We start from the raw sequence: 23944 nt of genomic DNA, 5'->3' as shown, positions 1-23944 counted from the left end.
GAATGAAGATGAAAGACACCACTGAATCCTGTCAGAGATATGATTAATTTAAAAGGCAGAGACACAGACATTTTTAGACATTACCATTGAGAGGGCTGTTTTGTGAATTATGCATGTTTGTAAGAAGAGTTTTATTTTTCTTTGTTGCATTGGAAGGAGGAGGGACAAGTTGAGAGACATAAATCATAGATCCTTGCTAAAATAAATGAGCAGCTTTTCTAAATTGCCTTTAGGCTCTTTAGTAAATTCTTACACATCATTATCCTTTCGAGTTGGCAACTATGATGTGTTAGAGGCCAAAGGGAGCCACCGCACATATAGGTCAGCTCCATCTCTGCCTCTTAAGTTCTCAGAGTTGCCTAGAGTTCACAGAGGTTAAGCTACTTATCCCAGGTACAGAAGTGAAATGTCAGAGTTAGTATTTGAGCCTGTCTTCCTGGCTGTTGGGATGGCCCTCTACCCACTGTACAACACTGCCTCTCATTCATTCTAATACACTGTCAGCCTTCATCCTCCGAGAATGATTGGGTTTTGGGGGGGTTTTTGTTGGTTTTTTTGTTGTTGTTTTGTTTTTTTAAGAAACAGTGCAGAGGTGCAGACAAGATGGCAGAGAAAAGGTGGTGACTCACTTGCTCTCTCTCCAGACCCTTCCAAACACCTTTAAATAATGTCCTAAAACAAATTCTGGAGCATCAGAACCCACAAAAGGACAGTATGAAATAATTTTCCAGCCCCAAACAATTTAGAAGGTGGGCAGGAAAGTCCTGTCCCAATGGTGTGACAGTGGGGCACAGTCCCAAGCAGACCACAGTGTAGACCCCCCCCCCCCCCAAATCCAGAACCAGTGTCAGAGGCCTCTAGGCAGTGGCAGCATCTGTTCCCAGAGCTCTCAGCCTCCATGCTGTAAGGGGTCTCTTTTCTGTCTCTGGGGCAGGCCTCTGTTGCTTGACCTGTACTGGGACACAGGTCACAGTCGTAGCTGGCAGGAGCAGGCCAAGGAGGAGAACCAGCACATCAGAGTTTGTGGCCACGGCGGGAAGGGCCCGACCCTCCTCACAGTGCAGGGCAGAAAAGATTGCTTGTGGTCACTCACAGACAAGAGCACAGGCCAGGAGAGCAGTAAACACCCCCCTCCTTAGATCACAGTATGTTGGAAGAGCTGTCATTTACTTGTGTTTTGACTCTTTTAGTGACTTGCCCAGGGTCACACAGGTAGTAAATTTCTGAGACTGGATTTGAACTCAGGAAGATGAGTCTTCCTAACCAGACTAGGCATTTTGTTCACCTACCCCGTGAGAGAGTTCTTATTACACATAAATCTAGGGAGCAGAAGCAGTTTAAAAACAAGATTGTAATTCTTCTCTGTTCAGGGGAGAGATGTAAGGGAAGGGATTGCATAAATTATTAAACACTTGCCCAAAATACTTATGATAAAAACTACATTTCAATAAAATTTATGTCAAGTCTTCATTGTTGCTATAAATTAAAACTTAGATCCTACAACACAAAGCTCAGAAGAGAGCATGACAACAGAGTGGGTTATATGAATAAAAGAGAAAAGAGAATCAAAGATGTAATTCTGTATAGTACCATCATCAGTAAGGAAAGTATTGATGTTATTATGATTAGCAATGAACGCAGAATCTTTAAAGGTAAGGTTCTTTTTTTACCTTCTGCTGTGCACATGGTAATACTTTTTTATTTTTTATTTTGCATTTAAGTTTAATTTTTAAGTTATGTTATTTTTTATTTTCTTATTGTATATTATTTTTGTATTTAAATTTAAAATAATTATTTTGTTTTAAAGTAAGATTTTAAGTTGACAAAATTTGAATGGAATCACCTTTGTCTTTTGAAATGCCTACATGGTTAAGATATATAAAACAAATTAAAATAATTTAGAAAAAAAATATGTTAAAAGAAACAAATCCTAGACTTTCAGATTAGGGTGGGGCTCTAGATCATAGAATGTCAAAGCCGTTAGAGAGATTGAAATATGCAACGTCTCGTCAGGGAGATGACACAGAGTGCTAGACCTGACAGGCCACTTGGAAGAAGGGATATCAGTGATGGGGGAGCCCTTTACACCATACTATGTTAGAAGGAAGAGAGCCTGGAATAACACAGGATGTTTTGGATTGAAGAGCCTTCAGAATAAAGACGCTAGCTAGCACTTATTAAGAGCTTTAAGGCTGAGAAAACCTTTGACCAATATTGCCTCCTGTTATCCTTACCACAAACCAGTAAGGTGGGTGCTCTTACTATCTCCATTTGGGAGGAGAGGAAAGGGAGCCAAGGAAAGCTGAAGAGCCTCCCCCGTGTCACAAACCTGGGAAGTGTCCAAGGTCATTTTTGAGCTGAGCTGTTTCTGACTCCAGGCCAAGGACTCTAAGCCCTCTGCCAGCTTACTGCTTATCTTTTTTTCTTTTGCAAGTAATAATTTTTTCCAATTACATACAAAGATAGTTTTCAGCATTCATTTTTGTAGGTTTTTCTCCAATTTCATTTATTTGTTATTTTATTTTTCCCTAACTTTGAATTCCAAATTCTCTGTCTTCCTCCCCCCCCCCCATAATTGAGAAGGCAAACAATTACATGGATAATAAGTGATATACATGTAACCATGCAAAATGGATCCATAATATTCATGTTGTCAGAGAAAACAGACAAAAAATCTCAAGAGAAATGAGGAAAATAAAAAAAAATACGTATGCTTCAGACTGTATTCAAACATCATCAATTCTTTCTCTGGGATTGGATATCATATTTCACCATAAATCCTTTAGAGTAGTCTTGGGTCACTGTATTGCTAGGAATAGCTAACTCATTCACAACTGATCTTCTTATAGTATTGCAGTTAGTTTTTACACAGTATATTTTACTTTGCATCAGACCATGCAAGTTTTTCCAAGTTTTTCTGAGAGCATCCTCCTCGTTATTTCTTATGGCACAATTGTATTCCATCATAATCGTATACCACAATTTGTTCAGCGATTCCCTAATTGATTAGGGTATCCCCTCAATTTCTAATTATTTACCTCCAGAAAAGAGCTACTTTAAGTATTTTTGTACATACAGGTCCTTTTCATTTTTTAAAATCTCTTTTGGGATACAGATCTAGAAGTGGTGTCACTAGGTCAAAGGTATCAAGTGGGGAATGATTTGTATTCTTGTAAATTTGACTCAATTCTCTATTTATATTAGAAATGAGGCCTTTGTCAGAGACACTGGTTGTAAAAATTGTTTCCCAGCTTTCTCCTTCCCTTCTGGTATTGGTTTCATTGGCTTTGTTGGTGCAAAAGCTTTTCAATTTAATGTAATCAAAATTATCCACTTTTCATTTTTAATGTTCTCTATCTCTTGCCTAATCATAAATTCTTGCATAAATCTCATAGATTTCTTCGATAAATCTCATAAGTCTCCTATTTCTTGCTCTCCTAGTTGGCTTCTAGTATCAGCCTTTATATCTAAGTCATGTACCCATTTTGACTTTATCTTGGTATTGGACATATGATGTTGATATAGGCCGGGTTTCTGCTGCACTACTTTCCAGTTTTCCTAGCATTTTGTATTAAATAGTGAGTTCTTATCCCCAAAACTTGACTCTTTGGGTTATCAAACAGTAGATTACTATAGTCATTCACTATTGTGTCTTGTGTACCTGACCCATTCCACCGAATCACCATTTTATTTCTTAGTCAGTAACAAGTACTTTTGATGACTGGTGTTTAATAATACAATTTAAGATCTAGTACAGGTAGGACATCTCCCTTTGCATTTCTTTTAATTAATTCCGTTGATATTCTGAACCTTTGGTTCTGGCAAATGATTTTTGCTATTATCTTTTCCTAGCTCTGTAAAAAAAAAAATGGTACTTTGATTGATATGGAACTGAATAAGTTAATTAATGCAGGTAGAAATGTCACTTTTATTATATTAGCTCAGCCCACACTTGAGCTACTGATATTCCTCCAGTTATTTAAATCTAACTTTATTTGTGTGAGAAGTGTTTTGTAATTGTGTTCATATTGTTCCTGTGTTTGTCTTGGCAGGTAGAATCCCAATTATTTTAAAGTGCCTACAGTAACCCTAGTGAAATTTCTCTTTCTCTTTCTTTCTGTTCGACTTTGTAAGTTATATACAGAAATGCCAATGACTTGTGTGAGTATATTTAATATCCTACAACTTTGCTAAAGTTTTTTATTATTGCAAGTAGTTTTTATTCGATTCTCTATGTATATGCTATCATATCATTTGTGAAGAGTAATAGCTTTGTTTTTTCTTTGCCTATTCTAATTCCTTCAACTTCTTTTTCTTTTCTTATTGCTAAAGCTAACATTTCTAGTACAATATTGGGTAACAGTCGTGACAATGGACATCCTTGTTTCACCTCTGATCTTACTGGAAATACTTCTGGCTTATCCCCATTACATATAATACTTACTGATTATTTTAGATAGATATTACTTATTAGTGCTATGGAATAGTATAGATATCACTGTAGTGTACGTATTAGTGTATTACTTGTTAGTGTATTCCTGTGTTCTCTATTGTTTTTAATAGTAATGGGTGTTTTATTTTGTCAAATGTCTTTTCTGCATCTATTGAGATAATAATATGATTACTGTTAGTTTTTTCATGGTCAATTATGCTCATAGCTTTCGTAATATTGAACAAGCTCTGCATTCTTGGTATAAATCCTACCTCATCATAGTGTATTATTCTCGTGCCAAGTTGCTGTAATCTCTTTGATGACATTTCATACAAAACTTTTGCAACTATATTCATTAGGAAAACTTGTCTATAATTTTCTTTTTTCTGTTTTTTCTCCTCCTGGTTTAGGTATCAGCACCATATTTATATCATAGAAAGAATTTAGTAAAACTGTTTCTTTGCCTATTTTCCCAAATAGTGTATGTAGTATTGGAATTAATTGCTCTTTAAATGTTTGATAGAATTCACTTGTAAATCCACCTGCCTCTTAATTTTTTTCTTAGGGAGTTTATGCATGGCTTATTCAACTTTTTTTTTTCTGAAAAGGGCAATTTAAGTATTTTATTTTCTGTTTTGTTAATCTGGGTAATTTATATTTTTTGTACATATTCATTCATTTTCCTAAGATTGTTAAATTTATTGGCATAGAGTGCGAAAAAGATCCCTATTATTGTTTTAATTTCTTCTTCATTAGTGGATAGTTCACGCTTTTCATTCTTGATACTAGAAATTTGGTTTTCTTCTTTTTTTAAATATCAAATTAGCCAAAGGTTAACCTATTTTATTGGCTTTCCTCGTAACACCAGCTCTTGGATTAATTTATTAGTTCAATAGTTTTCTTAATTTCATTTTTATCAAATTCTCCTTCTGTTTTCAGAATTTCTAATTTGATATTTAATTGGAGATTTTTAATTTGTTGTTTTTCTAGCTTTTTAAACACATGCCCAATTCATTGATATCTTCTTTCTCTCTTTTGTCCATGTAAGCACTGAGAGATATAGAAATTTCCCTAAGAATCTCTTTGACTGCATCCTATAAGTTTTGGTATGTTGTCTCATTATTGTCATTCTCTTTGATGAAGTTATTGATTGTTTCTATGATTTATTGTTTGACCCACTCCTTCTTCAGCATTAGAATATTTAGTTTTCAAGTAATTTTTAGTCTATCTTTCCATGACCCTATATTGCATGCAATTTTTATTCCATCATGATGTGAAAAGGATGTATTTAATATTTCTGCCTTTCTGCATTGGATTGTGAGATTTTACATAGTCAGTTATTGTGTAGGTACTATGTACTCATGACAAAAAATGTACACATCTTTCTGTCCCCTTTCAATTTTCTCCAGATGTCTACCACCTCGAAATTTTCTAAAATTCTATTCCCCTCCTTAATTTCTTTCTTGTTTATTTTGTGCTTAGACTTATCTAGGTGTGAGAGGGGGAGGCTGAGGAAACTACAAGTATAGTTTTGTTGTCTATTTCTTCCTGTAACTCCCTTAATTTCTCCTCTAAGAATCTAGATGCTATACCACTTGGTGAATAGATGTTTAGTAATGATATTACTTTGCTGTCAATCGTACCGTTTAGTAGGATGTAGTTTTCCTCCTTATCCCTTTTAATTGGATACATTTTTTCTTTTGCTTTATCTGATATCAGGATTTCTACCCCTCCTTTTTTTTTTTACTTCATCTGAAGCATAATATAATCTTCTCCAACCCTTTACTTTTACTCTGTATGTATTTCCCTGTTTCAAATATATTTTTACTTAACAAGATATTGTGGGATTATGGTTTTAATCCACTCTGCTGTTTGCTCCCATTTTATGGGAGAGTTCATCCCATTCACATTCACAGTTATGATTACTTTGTCTTTCTTTTCACACTCTCCCCCTCCTTTCTCCCACCACTTAAATTTTTCCCTTTCTTCTCTCCGTTTTCTCCTCACCTGGGTTGTCCTTCTGACCACTGCCTCCTTCAGTCTGCCCTCCCTTCTATCAGGCCCACTTCCTTTTCTTTCCCCTTCCCTCTCCTACTTCCTATAGTATAAGATAGATTTTTCCCCCAGTTGACTATGCATGATATTCCAACTTTGAGGCAAATCCAATGAGTATAAGGTTCAAACAATACTCACCTCCCTCATTTCTTTCCCTCTATTGTAATATGTCTTTATGCCATTTCATGTGTTGTAGTTTACCCTTTTCTGTCTCCTCCTTTCCTGTTCCCCCAGCACAATCTTTTTATTCTCCCTTAATTATTTTTTAATCATCACCTGAAAGTCAAATTATACACATCCTTTGTCTATGTTTACCCCTTCTAAATGTCATAATAAAGATACAATTCTCATGACTTACAAATATCATCTTCCATTGTGGGAATGTAAACAGTTTAACTTTATTGAATAAAATGTTTTTTCCCCTTTTCCTATTTACCTTTTTATGGTTCTCTTGAATCTAGTATTTTAAGATTAAATTTTCTGTTTAGTTCCAGAATTTTCATCAGGAAAATTTTGAGATCTCCTACTTCATTGAATCTCCACCTACTCCCCTGAAACATTATGCTCAGTTTGGCTACATAGTTGACCCTTGTTTGTAATCCAAGTTCCTTTGCTTTATGGAATATGATATTCTAAACTGTCTGGTCTTTTAATGTAGATGCTACAACGTCCTATCTAAGCCAGACCATAGTTCCACGATATTTAAATTGTTTGTTTCTGGCCGTTTCCAGTATTTTCCCCTTGACCTGATAATTCTGGAATTTGGCTACAATATTCCTTGACATTTTCAATTTTGGATCTTTTTCAGGAGACGATTGATGGTTTCTTTTGACGACTGTTTTGATCTCTGGTTCTAGGACATCAAAGCAGTTTTCCTTGTTAATTTCTTCAATGATGCTGTCTAGGTACTCTATTTCGTCTTGGCTTGCAGGTAGAACAATAATTCTTAAATTGTCTCTTCTGGATCTATTTTTCTGGCCAATTGTTTTGCAATGAGGTGTTTTCCATTTTCTTCTATTTTTCTATTCTTTTGATTTTGTTCGAGTGATTCTTGATTTCTCAGAGAGTCATTAGCTTCCACTTGACCAATTGTAAATTTTAATGAATTGCTTTATTTAGTTAGCTTTTTACCTCCTTTTCTTTTGGCCAATTCTACTTTTTAAAGATTTCTTTTCTTCAGTGGACTTCCCCCCCAAAAAATTGACCATAATTCGTCCAATTGTATTTTTTAAGGAACCATTTTCTACAGTCAGTTTTTGTCCTTCCTTTTCCAAGATATTAATTATCTCTTGCATACCTTTCATTTTTTCCCAGTTTTTCTTCATCTCATTTTTTTGACTTTTGAAATCCTTCTTAAGCTTTTCCAAAAAGGCTTTTTGAGCTGCAGACTAGTTGATATACTCCTTTGAGGTTTCGGATATAGGTATGTTGACAATGTTGTTCTCTTCTGAATGTGTGTTCCGATCTTTCCTGCCCTCATTGAATGAATCTGTGGTCATTGTCTGTTTCTGCATTTTGCTCATGGTGTTTGCCTAATATCTGGCTTTTAAAGTTGAGTTCTCTTGCTGGAGCACAGCGGGGTACTGTCCCAAGTTCTTGAGCTGGGAATCAGGGGTCTGGTCACTGACTTTGTGTGCATGGGCCTCTGGTGTTGGCAAATGAAAATTGTAGTGGTCTTGCAGCTTACCTGGTGATGAGCTGGGGTCTTTCTGGTGTTGTTTGGCGTGTTCTGAGGCCAGGTTGGGTTTTTCTGTGTTTCCCCAGGGCTACACTGAAATTCACAGGGGTTGGGGGGAAGGATGGGTCTGGCTGCTGAAGACCCCTGCTCACCCCAGGCTGCACTGAAGTACATAGAAGTTTGACCACTAGAGGACACTTATTTGACTGAGCATGCACTGAAGCACCTGGAGGTTCAGTGGCTGGAGGCCATCTGACCATTGGCAGCTGTGTTGAAGCATGGGGATGTTTGGCTGCTGCAGGATGCCTCCTCATCTAGATCTGCGCTGAAGCTCACAGAGGTCGACTGTTGGGGGATGCCTGCCTGCCTAGACCTGCACAGAAATATGAGGAGTTTGGTTGCTGATGAACACTTCCCGTCTAGAGCTGTATTGAAGCACATGGGGGTTGGCTACTGGTGGTCAGCTACTGGTGAATGCCTGCCTGCCTGCTAGTGCTTGTGATGGTTCTCCAGTCAGGAATCTGCCAGTTCCCCTGACTGTGCCAAGATACCTGGTGGTCCTGGTATTGGAACTTGCCTGTTCTACCACCCTGGGGCTTAATATCTCCCTCTGTTTTGCTGAGGTGGATCTTGCTGAAATCCCTCTGGTGCTGGACTGCACTCCCCTTCACCAGAGCAAGAGGTACCTTTCCTGCTGATCCCCCAATCCTCTCAGGCTAATTGAATGCTCCTTCTCATTTTTCTGCTAGCTCCACTTTCCAGGATTTTTCCTGGGGAGATATTTTCCGAGTTTTCAGAGGTCAGTAAGGAAGAGTGAGAGTGACTTACTGCTTACTCCATCTTCAGGCTCCCAGAAGTAACACTTAAAGTTTTAAAAAGTGTTTTATGTCTCTCATCTCGTAAGGTCACCATTGTAACTCTGTATGATAGAAGCTAATATTATTCCCATTTCAAAGATGAGCAAATGGAGGCAGTTAAACAAATATGATTGATTTTAATGGGAACCGAGGAAATGTTTTGGGAAGGATCAACAGAAATTGAGAGATGGTCAGGGCCTGAAAATACATATTGCCATAGCCTAGGGGACCTTACAACACAAGATTTCAGAAATGGGCATAGCCTTGGAGAAGAGAATGTCAGAGATAAGAAGAAGGGATATCAGAAATAGGAGAGTCATTTCACCATATAAAAGTAGAACTAGCAGTGGCCTTAACATCACAGAATTTGAGAATTGCAAGGCCCCAAGAAAGAGAGATAACAGTAAGCATTTGTAAAGTCCCTTAAAGCTGGGAAAATGCTTGACAGATAAGATCTCATTTTATCTTTACAATATAGCTTCAAGGTAAGTCCTTTTATCACTCTCATTTTATACAAGAGGAAATTGAGGCAAAGAGTGGGTAAGTAATTTGTCTAGGGCCACACCCCTATCAATTCTCTGAGGTCTGATTTGAACTCAGGTCTTCCTCACTCCAGATCCAGGATTCTAAATCCTATTTCACCTCATTGCCCATCTCCGGAATTGGGGGAATTCTTGTTGTAGTGGTTATTTGGTTATGCCTGACTCTTCAGGACCCCATTTAGGGTTTCCTTCACAGAGGTACTGGATAGATTTTCCACTTCCTTCTCCAGCTCATTTTCAGAAGAAGAACTGAGACAAACAGGGTTGAGTGACTTACTTGCCCAGGATGACCCACTTATTAAGTATGTAAGGCTGGATTTACACTCTGAAAGATGACTCTTCCTGAGCTAACCACTATGCCATCTACCTGCCCAATGGGAGAGTTCTTAGAATACAAAAAATCAAAATCATCAACCAGAAGCAGTTTCTACCTTTATTCAGCCTTCTTGGCTCCACCTTAACTTGCTGCTTACTTGGAGGTATGGGGTCTTGGTCACCAAAACTCTTGAAGTCTTAGTTTCCTTTGTAAAATAAAGATAATAATATTACAGGTGTGTGTGTGTGTGTGTGTGTGTGTTTGTGTGTGTGTGTAATCAAGTGCGATCTTGCAGGTGTAGTCCAGGCTTGGAGGTGCTCTCTCAATGCATATTCACTATGGCAGCTCAGGTCCCCAGAGGACTTCTCTTACATCTCCCTTCTTAGTTTAAGGGGTAGCCCTGAGGTTTTGTGGGGGAGGGGGTAGCCATGGCTCAGGATACCCCCACAATATGCTTCCTCACTTTCCTCCTGTGTAGTCTTTGGAAGTCTTCTGTCTCTAGCATGATCCTTGGGGAGGTGGAGAACACTGGACAGGAACAGTGATTTGTCTTGACTCTTTATGGGCTGAATCAACTCTACAAGTATTTATTAAATGGCTACAATATACGAGGTAATGAGTTCCAGCACCACTCCTCTGTGAGTTACATTTTTCATCAGCTGAAGTAAATCCCGCCTAATATTTGCTTTATTGTTAGACTGATTTTTTAGAAATATGTTTAATATTATATTATTTTAATATGTTTAATATATAGTTTCCCTCTCCTTACGTTGATTTAGACAGAATCTAAATATTAATGTGCCCTTGGAAACAATGAGTAAGGGCTAAGAGCTACCCATAGACGTCTAGCTGTTCACTGAAAAGAAGATTGGTAGTAGTGTTGTCTCAAGACCTGTGTCAAATCCTGCTTCTTATGATTTGTACCTATATGACCTTGGACCAGTCATTTCCCCATCTCAGTTTGCTCAGCAGTAGAATAAGTAGATGGGGCTAGATGGTATGTAATATCATTTACAGTTCTAATGCCAGGATCCTCTGCACAACCTGGCTAAGTGGCACAGTAACTCCTAAAGCAACTATAAGATGCTGATGGGATTACATACTTAAAGATGGTACCCATAATGTATCTTGGAAATGTAGTAATTTCTAATGTTTCTTTAAGTTACAATTGATCTTCTTTCCTCTTTGTATGGAGACAGAATCTAAAGGTAGAAAAAATACACACACACATATATGTATGTATGTGTATATATATACATACATATATATATATATATATATATATATATATATATATATATATATATATATATATATATATATATATAATATGTTCAGTTCTGGTCACATTGTGGGTCAGTTTTTCTTACTTTATCTCCGTTATAAATGACAGTCTGTTGGGAAGGGAATAGTAGAAAATGACTAATTTAGAAAGTTATTTTTTAAAAAAACGAGAAGGTAACCAGGTACATAATGTGCTACAGAGAGGGGCTGGTGTATACTTGGAGTCAGAAGGAACATGGGTTCCACTCCTTTCTCTGACACTTAATAGGTTTGTAACCAGTATATTTCCTCTAGACTGTCAGAATTTCAGTTTTCTCACTAGGATAATAGGAATAATAACATCTTCTTGGGAATCTTTTAGAATCAACTGACAATCCATGTGCAGTATAAGTTTAGAGTCCCCACTCACACGGGCAGATCATATCCCCAAAGGGCATCTGCTAAATCTCTCCTCAGGGTTTAACAAGACAGGGCTGGAGGGGATAGGGAGCTCTGTGGGCATCAGAGCTCATGAAGTTCAACAGGGTATGTTTCCTCCATGATGATCCCTCAGTATCATTTAGTTCACCTCACTTAACTGCCTTTTAGAAGACTGTATTCAATACAGTGGTGGACTTGCTAAAAATAAATAAATAAAATAGAAGGATAGATAAAGAGCAAATTAATTATATGACATATAATATATTAATAACAACTATATTATATATTAATATTTGTTATACCATGCAATTATATAAAATATAATAATAATATATAATTAATTAATTAATTTTAAAAACCTACCACCCAAATTTTGTAATGTAGACACCCACCTTTCGTGTGGTTTGAGGGGTAAAAACAGGAGTCTCGCAGGGATTTATCTAGCTTGAAAGCCAGAAATTCAGGATTTGGGATTTTCTTGGAAACAGACTGGTCTCCATGGCAATGGGTGATTAGGCTTTGCGGATTCTGCCTTCCCCGATCCTGCCTTCATAGAAGCTGAGCAGAGACTCACAGTCTGAAGGGAGGGGCTCCTGTTTAGAGCCCATGTGGAAATCTTTTCTTACTCTAAAGACTTTAGCAGTGCTATCTTCCTCTTGAATGAAAAGAGAAGATCCAGGCAAGGCTGAATCCAAATGAACTGTGGAGAAGCACAGTAATCCTTAATGGACTCCTTTAGCACCCTTCCCCACAACCCCCACCTCCACTTCCACATTCCCAGGAGAGATGTACAAATTGACCTCCATATTCCTTCCTGAGGCTAATATTGGAATCCCCTCCTGCTGCAAAGGCTTTACTGACATTTCTTCTCCCACCCCCTCACTCCCTTTCAATAAGCAGGAGACATAGACTGCACCCGTTTATTTTAGAAGAAAGGTAGAAGAGGAAAATGGTAATGAAAGGGTGCTGCTTTCATCCAAGGGTCATTCCTATGTTACAGTAACCCCCACATTTATAGAAACTCTGTCGAGGTCACCTTTCACTCTCTTCCCAACCCTCCTAGATATGATAGATGTTGATTAAATCAAACACAGAAGGAAAGGAAAACCAAGAGAAGAATTAGGCAGGGAGGGAGATCTGCTTCTCCTAATTCAAAACCAGAGTCCTTTTCGCTGCTACATCACTGTGAATGAGTGGGGTTACAAGTCAATGGTAGAGGGATTTGGAGATGGGAGAATGGTCATTTTGGGTGTTGTTCAAATTACCCTTTCTGAGAAGTTACCTATTCTGCCTACGTCATCTATAAGCCTTATGGACAAGATTCACAGTTTCCTGTGTCAGCTTTCATGCAGCGTCAAAGTTTTGAGATTCTCAGAGAATTAATAGTTCATTAGAGTTCAGACTCTACTCTCAAAAAGGCTATAGGAATGAACACAGACAGACAGAGAATACATAGGATTCTTCCAGTCCTGGAGGAGTCCATGGGCTCTACGTTGTGGAACCTTGTGGGGATGAGCTACACTGAGCCATCCCCATCTGCCATGGCAACCTCTGCTCCAGATCAATGGTACACTTGAAATGCCTTCTCAGAGATAGAAGTTGGACATATGAACTTCCTAAGAGACATAAGTAATATGTATTGGATTTGTGATTGAGAATTGTTTCCTTCATTATGCTTATACTCCCAGAGCTTAGAAAGGTGCTTGGGCCATGCTACGTGCTTAATAAATTCTTGTTGACTCATTGACTTGGCATGGATAGGAATGCATTCCTCTGTTTATTGAAGCTGCTTATTCGGTAGATAAGCAGCCATTTACCCACTAGAAGACAGGGTGACCTCACCCAGGAGAAACCCCCAAAGCTCTTTTTTGCTTGTCTAAAACTTGCTTTGGGGAAAAATGCTGCAAAATAGCTCAGTGTATATTTTAATTGGTTGGTTGGAACACTTTGTTCTCTAAGAAGACTAAAATGATATTGTGTCAAGTTACAGTGTGTCAGAGTTGGCCGATGAGACCAGTACAAGTACAGAATGATTTGTAACAGGTTAGGCACAAATATTCCATGTGAACATTTGGGGTGGATTCTTTCAGTTTTTGAATCTTGTGTTTCTTTTGAGTTATTTAAATTACTTTTTGCTCTTAGAACACAGTGCCTTCTTTGATCTAGGTATGACTTTTCATACTGCCTTTGGTATAATCTAAAGATATCAAAGAAAGAAGTATAAGATCCATATGTACAAAATGTTTCTAGTTTTGTTCATACAGCAAATTATTGGAATTAAAGGGGGCCATCCATCAATTGGGCAATGGTGGAATAATATAAGTTCTATGAATATATTGGAACATTTTCTTCTGCAAGAAGTGGCAAGGGTAGTTGTTTCATGGAAACCTGGGAAGACATGAATTTTGGCAAAGTGAAGTGAGCAGAACCAAGAGAAAAATTTGTATAATAACAATATTACAAAAATAATCACTTTTGAAAGGCTTAGAAAATATGATAAAAAAAATGATCAACCACCATTCCTGGAGAACTCATGAAGAATCATGCTACCCGCTTTAGGGAAGAAAGTGGAAATAAATTCAGAATACAGACTGAGACGTTTTTTCAGACCTGGCCAATACAGCAACTTGTTTTGTTTATTATACATGTTTCTAAGGGTTTTACTTTTCTTTACTTTTCCTTTAACGGCGAGAGGCATGTGGCATATCTGGGGAAGGGGAGATAAGAGGTAGAAAATGTACCTGGAAGCAAAATTGAATTCCAAAAAGCAAAGAGGCCCTTGTTCTCAATTGGTTATGATTTTTTTTTGATTCAGCCAAAAAGTATCCTGCCTCAGAAAGGTCAATAACTTAAGCAGATGGAATACTCAGTGGAGCTCCACCTTGAGGTTTCTCCCAGTGTAACATTCTGTGATCTATAGATCCGTGGACATTCAAGTTCCAAAACTCCTTCACCTCTCACACCCCATGTCCTCAAGTGTCCTCCAGCTCGAGGATTTTGGATTTCTAAAGCACTTGGATTCAGACAAGACTTTGGGTACCTGGCAGCAGTATACTTGGACAGGATTCCAACAAGAACCACTTACCCCCAGCCCTTCCCTTTACACCAAGTCCAGAGGACAAGTGAACCTACCCACTGTTCCAAAGGTCACTGTACTCCACTTGGTATTACTGGGACTCTGTGTTTATCCTCCATATCTGACTGTGAAACTTCTCCCACCATCTTCAGCCAGAAATGTTTCTCTCTCAAGCAAAAAGTTTCAATAATTGTAGAGGGAGTATCAAACAAAATGACAACTTTTCCATAAACTTTATTTGAATTGCATAAAGTTAGGAAAGAAGAGTTATAAAAATGATATTATAAATGAATATTTTCAAAAAAACAGAACAGGGAAGAAACAGCACTCTAGAAGAAAATATTTGCGTGTGAACAAAGAGCTTAGAGTAGTTGCAAAAAATTTGCTTATATAAGAACTAATTGAAAATTATATAGGACCAGACACACATCATTGTCTCCATGAGACAGTCAAGACATACTAGAAGAAAATCTAGAGGCTGAAATAGATCATAAGAGAGAGATGATGTAATACTCATAATACTACTAGGAAACCTTAAATGATACCGTATATCAGGAAATCACAGATGAAAACTGGCCACATCTAGATGAACCAGAGTGTGAAATAAAAATAGAAAAAAATACATTTTTATATCTTAACAGAAACCCCATATTGTAAAGTCCATAAAATGTCTTAACCAAAATCCAGAGCTTCTAATTCAAATAACTAAAGAAAGAAAAGGAGTACCTATATCAATTAACCAGTCATCATCACTGAAGATCTCTCAGCTACCACTGTAAATGATAGTTAAGATTAGAGTATACTATTCCAGAAGGTAGAACCAAAGTCAAACAACATATAATATATGAATTAGCATAGCAGAGTAAAGTATTATAGGTGGAGAAATAGAGCATTAAGAAATAGATCTATATCCATAGACATCCTCATCCTCAATCTATCCCCCAGTTCTACTCAAACTAGGGGATTGGAGTATTAGCAACAGACCCTTCCACAGGTTAAAGAAGGGTCTCCTAACACCTAAAGGCTTCTATGAACATCAATTCCTCCTACATTTTATCTTTGATGATGCCAAAGAGAAAAAAAAGGAATGTTTGCTTTGTCCTGGTTTGATTCCCACAAATGCATTCAGTGCAGTGACACGGAAGACCATCTTCTTGGCAGTAAAATGGGTCAGCTTGCAAAATGTGGTCATAAATGTAATACAGTTACCCTAATAAGACACTCAGTCCTCTATCTGTGTCTGAAATGGGTATTCTTCAAAGATAATCATTTGCACTAGAGTCAGAAAAGGTAGTCCCCTTACCCAATAGACTTTAGTTTAGCTCTGAAACTGATAATCCATGCCTTGAAGAGATACTGGTCAAGTTATGAATTGAATGACAGGAGAATTGGGCAGCTATGTGGTGCAGTAGATAGAGCACCAGTGCAGGAGTCAGGAAGACCTGAGTTCAAATCTCACCTCAGACACTTGACTCCCACTAGCTGTGTGACTTTGGGCAAGTCATTTAACCCCAATTGTTTCATCCTGGGTCATCTCCAGTCATCATAATGAATATCTGGTCACAGGATTCACATGGTTCTGGGAGAGAATGAGGCTGGAGACCTGTACAGCCCTCACTCACTCAAAACAGGTCAAGTGCAAGTCATGTCATTATTTCTCTGATGGCCTGATCTTCTTTGGCAGCGAAAGACAAACACACACCATGACAGGAGAATTAACGTCTTGAGCTATGAAGACTAGCTTAAGAATAAACCTTTTACTTTATAACTAAGAAAGGTAAGTGTTCCAATTTTTTCTGACTTTTTTTGTGTGATATGATCACCAATGTGTTCATAAATTCATTTAAAATCTATTGGTCAGTATGGTGTATGCTGTTGGTTTAACTTTAATTTCTCCCTGACTATTTCCTAGTTATCCCAGCAGTTATTATCAAATAAGGCCTTCATTGTCAAGTCCTTCATGTTTTCAGGTTTAGCAAACATTGGAACTAAGGTTTCGTTATTGTTGGTTCTCCCTGTTTAGTATGTTCCATTGATCTGCTTCTCTATTTTTTAAACCACTTCTAGTTTTTAGATGATTATTGGTTTATAGTATGGTTTGAGTTCTAAGCATGTGATTAACCCCTTTCCTCCTTAAATTTTTGGGGTCATTTCCCTTCATATTCTAGATCTTTTCCCCAAAATATGTTTTGTTGTTACAATTAATTAGTTGGGTAAAGTACCTTCTTCATTGTCACTGCTATTGTGTCTTTCCTGTAGCATTCAATTGTTAAATTACTCTGGGAAGTATTGCAATTTTTATTATATTGACATGACCCAGGTATGAGCACTGAACATTTTTCTGGTTACTGAAATTGTTCTTTATTTCTTTAGGGAGAACCTTGTGACGAAATCTACACAGTTTTCGTGTACATTTTTCCAGACTGATCCCCTAATATTTTATTCACCTTTTCATTATTCTCAGCTGAATAAGGGTTACAACCTCTAAACCAGGGGTGGGGAACCTGTGACTTTGAGGTCACATGTGTCCATCTAGGATCTTAAGTGCAGCCTTTTGACTAAGCCTAAAACTTCACATACATTAATATACCAGAAAGTGTTCAGCCATTTCCCAATTAATGGCATACCTTCAATTTCCATTTCTTTGCAACCACAAAAGGAGGTGCTATGAATATTTTTGTATTTGTTTGTCCCTTCCCCTTTTTTTGTGATACTTTTGAGATAAAGACTTAGTAGTGGTATTGCTGAATTAAGGGGTATGCACAGTTTTATAGCCCTTTGGAACAGTTATAAATTGATTTCCAGAATGTTTGGATCAGTTTACAGCTCCATCAACAATGCATTAGGGTTCCAATTTTCCCACATCTTCTCTAACATTTATCAGTTTCCTGTTTTATCACGTTAGCCAATCTGATAGGTGTAATGTGGTACATCAGAGTTGTTTTGATTTGTATTTCTCTAATCAATAGTGATTTACAGCCGTGTTTCATAAGACTAAGGATAGCTTTGATGTTTTTGTCTAAAAACTGCGTTTTTATATCTCTTGACCATATTTCAGTTGGTAATGACTTGTATTTTTATAAATTTGACTCAATTCTCTGTATATTTGAAGAATGAGGTCTTTTCAGAGACACTGGTTCTAAATCTTGTTTCCCAGCTTTCTGCTTCCCATTCAATATAGATTGCATTGACTTTGTGCAAAAACTTTTTAAACTTAATGTAACCAAAGTTATCCATTTTGCATTTAATAATGTTCTCTATCTTTTGTTTGGTCAGATTCTTCCATTCTCCATAGATCTGGCAGGTAAACTATTCCTTGCTCTCCTAATTTGCTTATAGGTTAACCCTTTATGTCTAAATCATGTACCCATTCTGACCTTATCTTCGTATATGGTGTAAGATGTTAGTCTGTGCCTCATTTCTGCCATGCTGTTTTCCAGTTTTCCCATCAATTTTTGTCAAATAGAGAATTCTTATCCCAGAAGCTGGAGTCTTTGGGTTTATCAAATAGTTGTTTACTATAATCATTGACAACTGTGTCTTGTATATCTAACATATCCTCCTGATCCAACACTCTGTTTCTTAGCCGGTAACAAGTGGTTTTGATGATTACTGTTTTATAATACGCTTTTTGATCAGTACAACTAGGCCACCTTCCCTTGCATTTCTTTCCATTAATCCCTTTGGTATTCTGGCCTGGGTAACAGACTCTATCTAAAGCTGTAAGGCCAAGGGCTCTGAAGAAATCTGAGTAAAGGGGGGATGTCTTTCACTTGCGCTTCCTAGTTGGAAATTACCTTCATCCCTTACCCTCACTTCCAAAGTTGTGCCCCCAATGGATGGGCTGAAGTTGCTGCTCAATGGTGGCAGTGATATCTACATTATCGGGAAAGTGGACATAGTAGATGTTGTGATCAATCACAAAAAGGTCGTTAAGTTGGATCTGCTGGCCCTGCTGTTCTGTGTAGGTGACCTCATCCAGGTGGATGTTCATGAAGGCATCCATGCTGTACATTCAGCCAAACCTTCGGCCATTTAGAGGACTCTTTACCCCAAACATGATAAGACTTCCCCAGGTGGAATGGTCAGATGAGAACAATTTGTTCCAGTGGCCAGGAAGGTAGCTGAGGCAAGTACTGTAGAGTTCTTAGAACTTGATTAGATATTGGAGACACCAAGATCATCCACTGCATCTTGAGTCATCACCAGTTTTCTTGACTCTGCCCTGCCACTGGACTGTGACATCTCTGGAAGAGAGAGACCAATGACTTTGGGCATCTCTGCCTCACTTTAATCCAATTTATGAACAAATAAAAGAAATCACCCATACCACTTTACCATTTTTACGTATCTCAAATTCCAGTAGTGGCAGGAAAGTGATGAAGCAGCAGATATGGATACACTGAGGGCTGTAGTCACAACCCTGCACACGGGTGGTCCAGTCCATAGGATTATCTTCTTACTAGAAGCAGCAATCAGATTCTGCATGCCCTCATTAGAGACGGTGCTGTGCTGTATGAGCAAGGCAGAATTGAAGTAGTATAAAAGAAATGAGAGATGTACACATTTAGAGAATCCATCACAAATGTTCACATGGCCTATTTGTGCCTGACCTGTGGTAGAGCATTCTGAGCTCTTATTGGGATGGTCAGTCACAGTAGGACACACTCTACCATAGTGATGTCATTTTGGTCCTCTTTGAGAACAAAGGACAACAACCACCCTGTTACACTTGTTGTTCTCATTAAATTTCGTGGGCATAATAACGACCTCTATGCTGACGGTTCTCAGTTCTTCCTATGCTAACCCAGCTTTTAGTCTTGCACTTTCAACTGTCTTTCAGATATTTGAAAATGGATGTCCAATAGACATGTTCAACTCAAAGTGTCTAAAATCAAACTCATCTCTCCTCCTAAATCCCCTCCTCTCATCTCTTACCATAGAGTCCACCATCATCTTGGCAATACCTCTGGTTAACAACCTAGGTGTTATCCTGGACTGCTTACCAACTCTCACACCCTGTAACAAATCTGTATCCACTTGAAAAATCTCTACGAAAGGACCCATTCTTTTTGGTAACAGTGCCACCACAGTGCTGCAAACTTTCACCACCTTATGCATAGGCTGCTCTTGCATTGCATTAACTTATTCTTGGTCCTGCCTATTCCCGAGTCTCTCCTCACTCCTATCCATCCCCTATTCAGCCACCAAAGTGCTTTCACTAAAGCACAGGTCTAACCTTGTCATCCCCCTGCTCAATAACCTCCAGTGCCTCCTCATTACCTTAAGGATTAAATACAAATTACTCTCTTTGGCTTTTAGACCCCTTCATCTCCTATCTTCTGTCTCTTCTTACACCTTATTCCCTTCCACTTATTCTTTGACCCTGAGACAAAAGCTTCCGTGTTCGTCCAATATATTCCATCACTTGGTTGCAGTTATTTTCTCTGCCTATCCAACATGTCTGGAATGATTTTCCTTCTTACTTCTCAGTACTGACTACCATATTTTTAAAGTCACAATTAAAACCTGTCTTCAACATGAAGTCTATCCCAACACTCTTCATTCTAGTGCCCTCCCTCTCTAAATTAATTCCTGTATTGGTATCTGGTATGCAGCTTTTTTTGGTATGTTTTATACCACAAAGAGATTGTGTTTGTTTAGGCAAAGGACCTTGTTAAGCCTCTTTTTCTATCCACAATCATTTTGCTCAGTGCCTGACACATAGCAAGCACTTTATAAATGCTTATTGAGTGACTAACATGATCCCCTCTAGTTATTGGGCACCTCCCCCCAATCTTGCCTTTTGTTCATGTTTTGTGTTGACATATTTATGTATATGATGTTCATGAAAGGGAGTGCCTCATTTTTTTTCTTTGATCCTCAGCAGCTATCGCAGCTTCTCGAATACAGTAGGTGCTTAAGAAATGTTTTTTGAAAAAGAAATGCTAATTTGAACAATTAATTGACTTTGAGTCAAAAACACAGTTAGATAACACAGTCTTTGGATATCACCTGGTGTCCAATAAGAATGTTGCAGTTTATTGAGGCAATCTTTTGAGGCATGGCTGCTGCCTTATTGTCAGTTCAGATGTTACAGTTCCAGTCTGCCATCGTTTGTCCAAATCCTAGTATTACAGTCTCTCCCTTTTTAAACTCTGTTTTTCCTGACTTTTTGCATGTATGAAAACTCATTTGCTGTTAAGAAAGGGAGAATGGAACCAAATGAAATCCTAGATTTATCAACTGTTGTAAGTAATGGATTCTTTCAGGTAAAATAGAAATTCAGGCTAAATTGTCATTTTGTCAGAAATGATGTGATAAAGTTTAAGATATAATAGAAGTCGAGTAAAAATGGAGCAGGCTTGACTCTGCAGAGTCTGGCCCTGGGTAACATATTAATGTTACACTTTCATAAGAGCAAACTGGGGAAATAGAAGAAAATGACTCTTCTGAACACTGAAGAAAGTTTTTGAAATAAGTATCAGCGTGACTGACACAATTGTCCCAGGTGGAATCAGCTCCTAATGGCTTCCAAGAACTGATTGTTAAATTTTCAGGAGTTCTTCAGGTGATTGATAAGCAGTTAGAGCATAGTTTAATCAGTTCCTGCACAGATATTATTATTTGTTACTTGAAAAGTATTTATGTCTTCCAAGGGTATCAAAATTCCTTCAAAACAGGAACTGATTTTTTTTTTTTATTTTGCACCTGCAGTACCTAGAGCAATATCTGGAACATAGTAGGAGCTTAATAAATATTTACTAAATAATTAAAGAACATTTTGTTATATAACCCAGTCTTTGTTAACATCATGTATCCAACCTTTATATTGCGACTCACTGAAAACTTTGTGGAATTCCCACCTTTTTCTGGCAGATGTCGAGATTGTAATTTTCCTGGTCCATCCACTGTTTCTAAAACATGGTATTACATTCTTACCATTTGCAAACAATATTTTTACTGACGTTCAAGCACATTCGACTACTCACTTGCTCTTCAGGCGACCAGAAGGAGCTTAAATGAAATTGATGATTTGTGAAGTAAAGCAAGTAATGAATTTCTTCAGTGTAAATAAGAATTCAGACTCTTAACACAGGAGGTATGATATAGGTAAAGATTTAATAGAATTGGAGACAGCACTGCACGAGCATCACACTATGGTGTGTCTGGTCCCTTGTTTAAATATAAATGTCACTCATTAATAAGATTTCATTCACAAGAGCAAAATTTGGAAGACATTAGTCAAATAAAATGGCTGATCTCTACTTAGAAGGAAATTTATGAAATAAAACTTCAAATGATGTCCAAGACAATGGTCTGCCAATGCCGATTCACAGAGACTCTTACAGGCCACAAAGCCCTGATTGCTAGGTTTCAGGAATTTTCTCCGCTGGTTGTGAAGTCAGTCAGTCAGACAGGAAGTATTTACTATGTACTAAGTACACTTAGGTGGTCCAGTAGATAGAGTACTTGGCCTGGAGTCAAGAAGACTCATTTTCCTGAGTTCAAATCTGGACTCAGTCACTCACTGGTTGTTTGACCCTGAGTGAGTCATTTATTTTTGTTTGCCTCAGTTCACTTATTTGTGTTAAGAGCTGGAGATAGAAATGGTAAACCACTCCCATATCTTTGCAAAGAGAACTTCAAGTGGGATCAAGACATAACTAAAATGACTGAAAATCAACAGTATTAGGAGTTCTGCTTTATTGGACCTTGTTCTTATTGTGCTGGTCTCCAACGCTTGGAGGAATGTTTGGAATAACTAGGAAGTTGTTAGAAGAGATTCCTAAACTTATCAATTGGTTCTATTCAATTACTTTGATTATAATTATCATTTGATGATTTCCTAACTAAAGTTTCAAAGTTAGTCATTTTTTAATTATTTCTGAATAAAATCCTTTCTATGTATCATTGATCTAATTTTTTTTTAATTAAACTTTTAATTTTGGGTTACAAATTTTCTCGCCTTTTTTCCCCCTCCCCCCCAGACCCAAATTTTCTAATTGCCCCTGTGACCTGTCTGCTCTCTCCTCTATCCTCCCTCCCTGCCCTTGTCTCCGTCTTCTCTTTTGTCCTGTAGGGCCGGATAGCTTTCTTGACCCCTTAACCTGTGTTTCTTGTTACCCAGTGGTAAGAACATTACATTTGGTCCTAACACTTTGAGTTCCAACTTCTTTAGCTCCCTCCCTCTCTACCCCTTCCCCTTGGAAGACAGGCAGTTCAATATAGGCCATATTTGTTTAGTTTTGCAAATGATTTCCATACTAGTTGTGTTGTATAAGACTAACTATATTTCCCTCCATCCTGTCATGTCCCCCATTCTATTTTCTTATGGTCCTTTCCCTCCCTGTGAGTGTCGACCTCGTATTGCATTCTCCTCCCCATGCCCTCCCCTCTATCCTCCCCCGATTCCTGCTTGTGCCCCTGTCCCCCACTCTCCTGTATTATGAGATAGGTTTTCCTATCAGAATGAGTGTGCATTATATTCTTTCCTTTAGTGGAATGTGATGAGAGTAGATCTCATGTTTTTCTCTTGCCTCCCCTCTTTATCCCACCACTAATAAGTCTTTTGCTTGCCTCTTTTATGAGAGATAATTTGCCCCATATAACTTCTCCCTTTCTCCTCCCAATATTTCTCTCTCACTGCTTGATTTCATTTTTTTTTTTTTAGTATATGATCCCATCCTCTTCAATTCACTCTGTGCACTCTGTCTATATGTATGTGTACGTGTGTGCATGTGTGTGTGTGTGTACTCCCACCCAGTGCTCAGATACTGAAATGTTTCAAGAGTTATAAATATTATCTTTCCATGTAGGAATGTAAACAGTTCAACTTTAGTAAGTCCCTTATGGTTTCTCTCCGCTGTTCGCCTTCCTATGGTTCTCTTCATTCTTGTCTTAGAAAGTCAAATTTTCTTTCCAGCTCTGGTCTTTTCATCAGGAAAATTTGAAAGGCTTCTATTTCATTGAAAGACCATTTTTTCTCCTGAAATATTATACTCAGTTTTGCTGGGTAGGTGATTCTTGGCTTCAGTCCTAGTTCCTTTGACCTCCGGAATATCCTATTCCATTCCCTTCTATCCCTCAATGTAGAAGGTGCCAGATCCTGTACTATCCTGATTGTATTTCCACAATACTTGAATTGTTTCTTTCTAGCTGCTTGCAATATCTTCTCCTTCACCTGGGGACTCTGGAATTTGGCCACAATGCTCCTAGGAGTTTCTCTTTTTGGATCTCTTTCATGCGGTGTTCTGCGGATTCCTTGAATATTTATTTTGCCT

General features: G+C 37.9%; 1 pseudogene; it reads left to right on the top strand.

The window, feature by feature from the left end:
- The window catches only part of LOC140516311 (adenylate kinase isoenzyme 6-like), a 39236-nt pseudogene extending 20537 nt beyond the window's left edge, over positions 1 to 18699 (top strand).
- The last annotated feature ends 5245 nt before the right edge of the window (positions 18700 to 23944 follow it).

Source organism: Notamacropus eugenii, chromosome X (assembly GCF_028372415.1).
Source record: "Notamacropus eugenii isolate mMacEug1 chromosome X, mMacEug1.pri_v2, whole genome shotgun sequence".
NCBI classification, from domain to species: Eukaryota; Metazoa; Chordata; class Mammalia; order Diprotodontia; family Macropodidae; genus Notamacropus; species Notamacropus eugenii.
The sequence above is the reverse complement of the archived record's forward strand: the minus strand, read 5'-3'. Positions and strand labels throughout refer to the sequence as shown.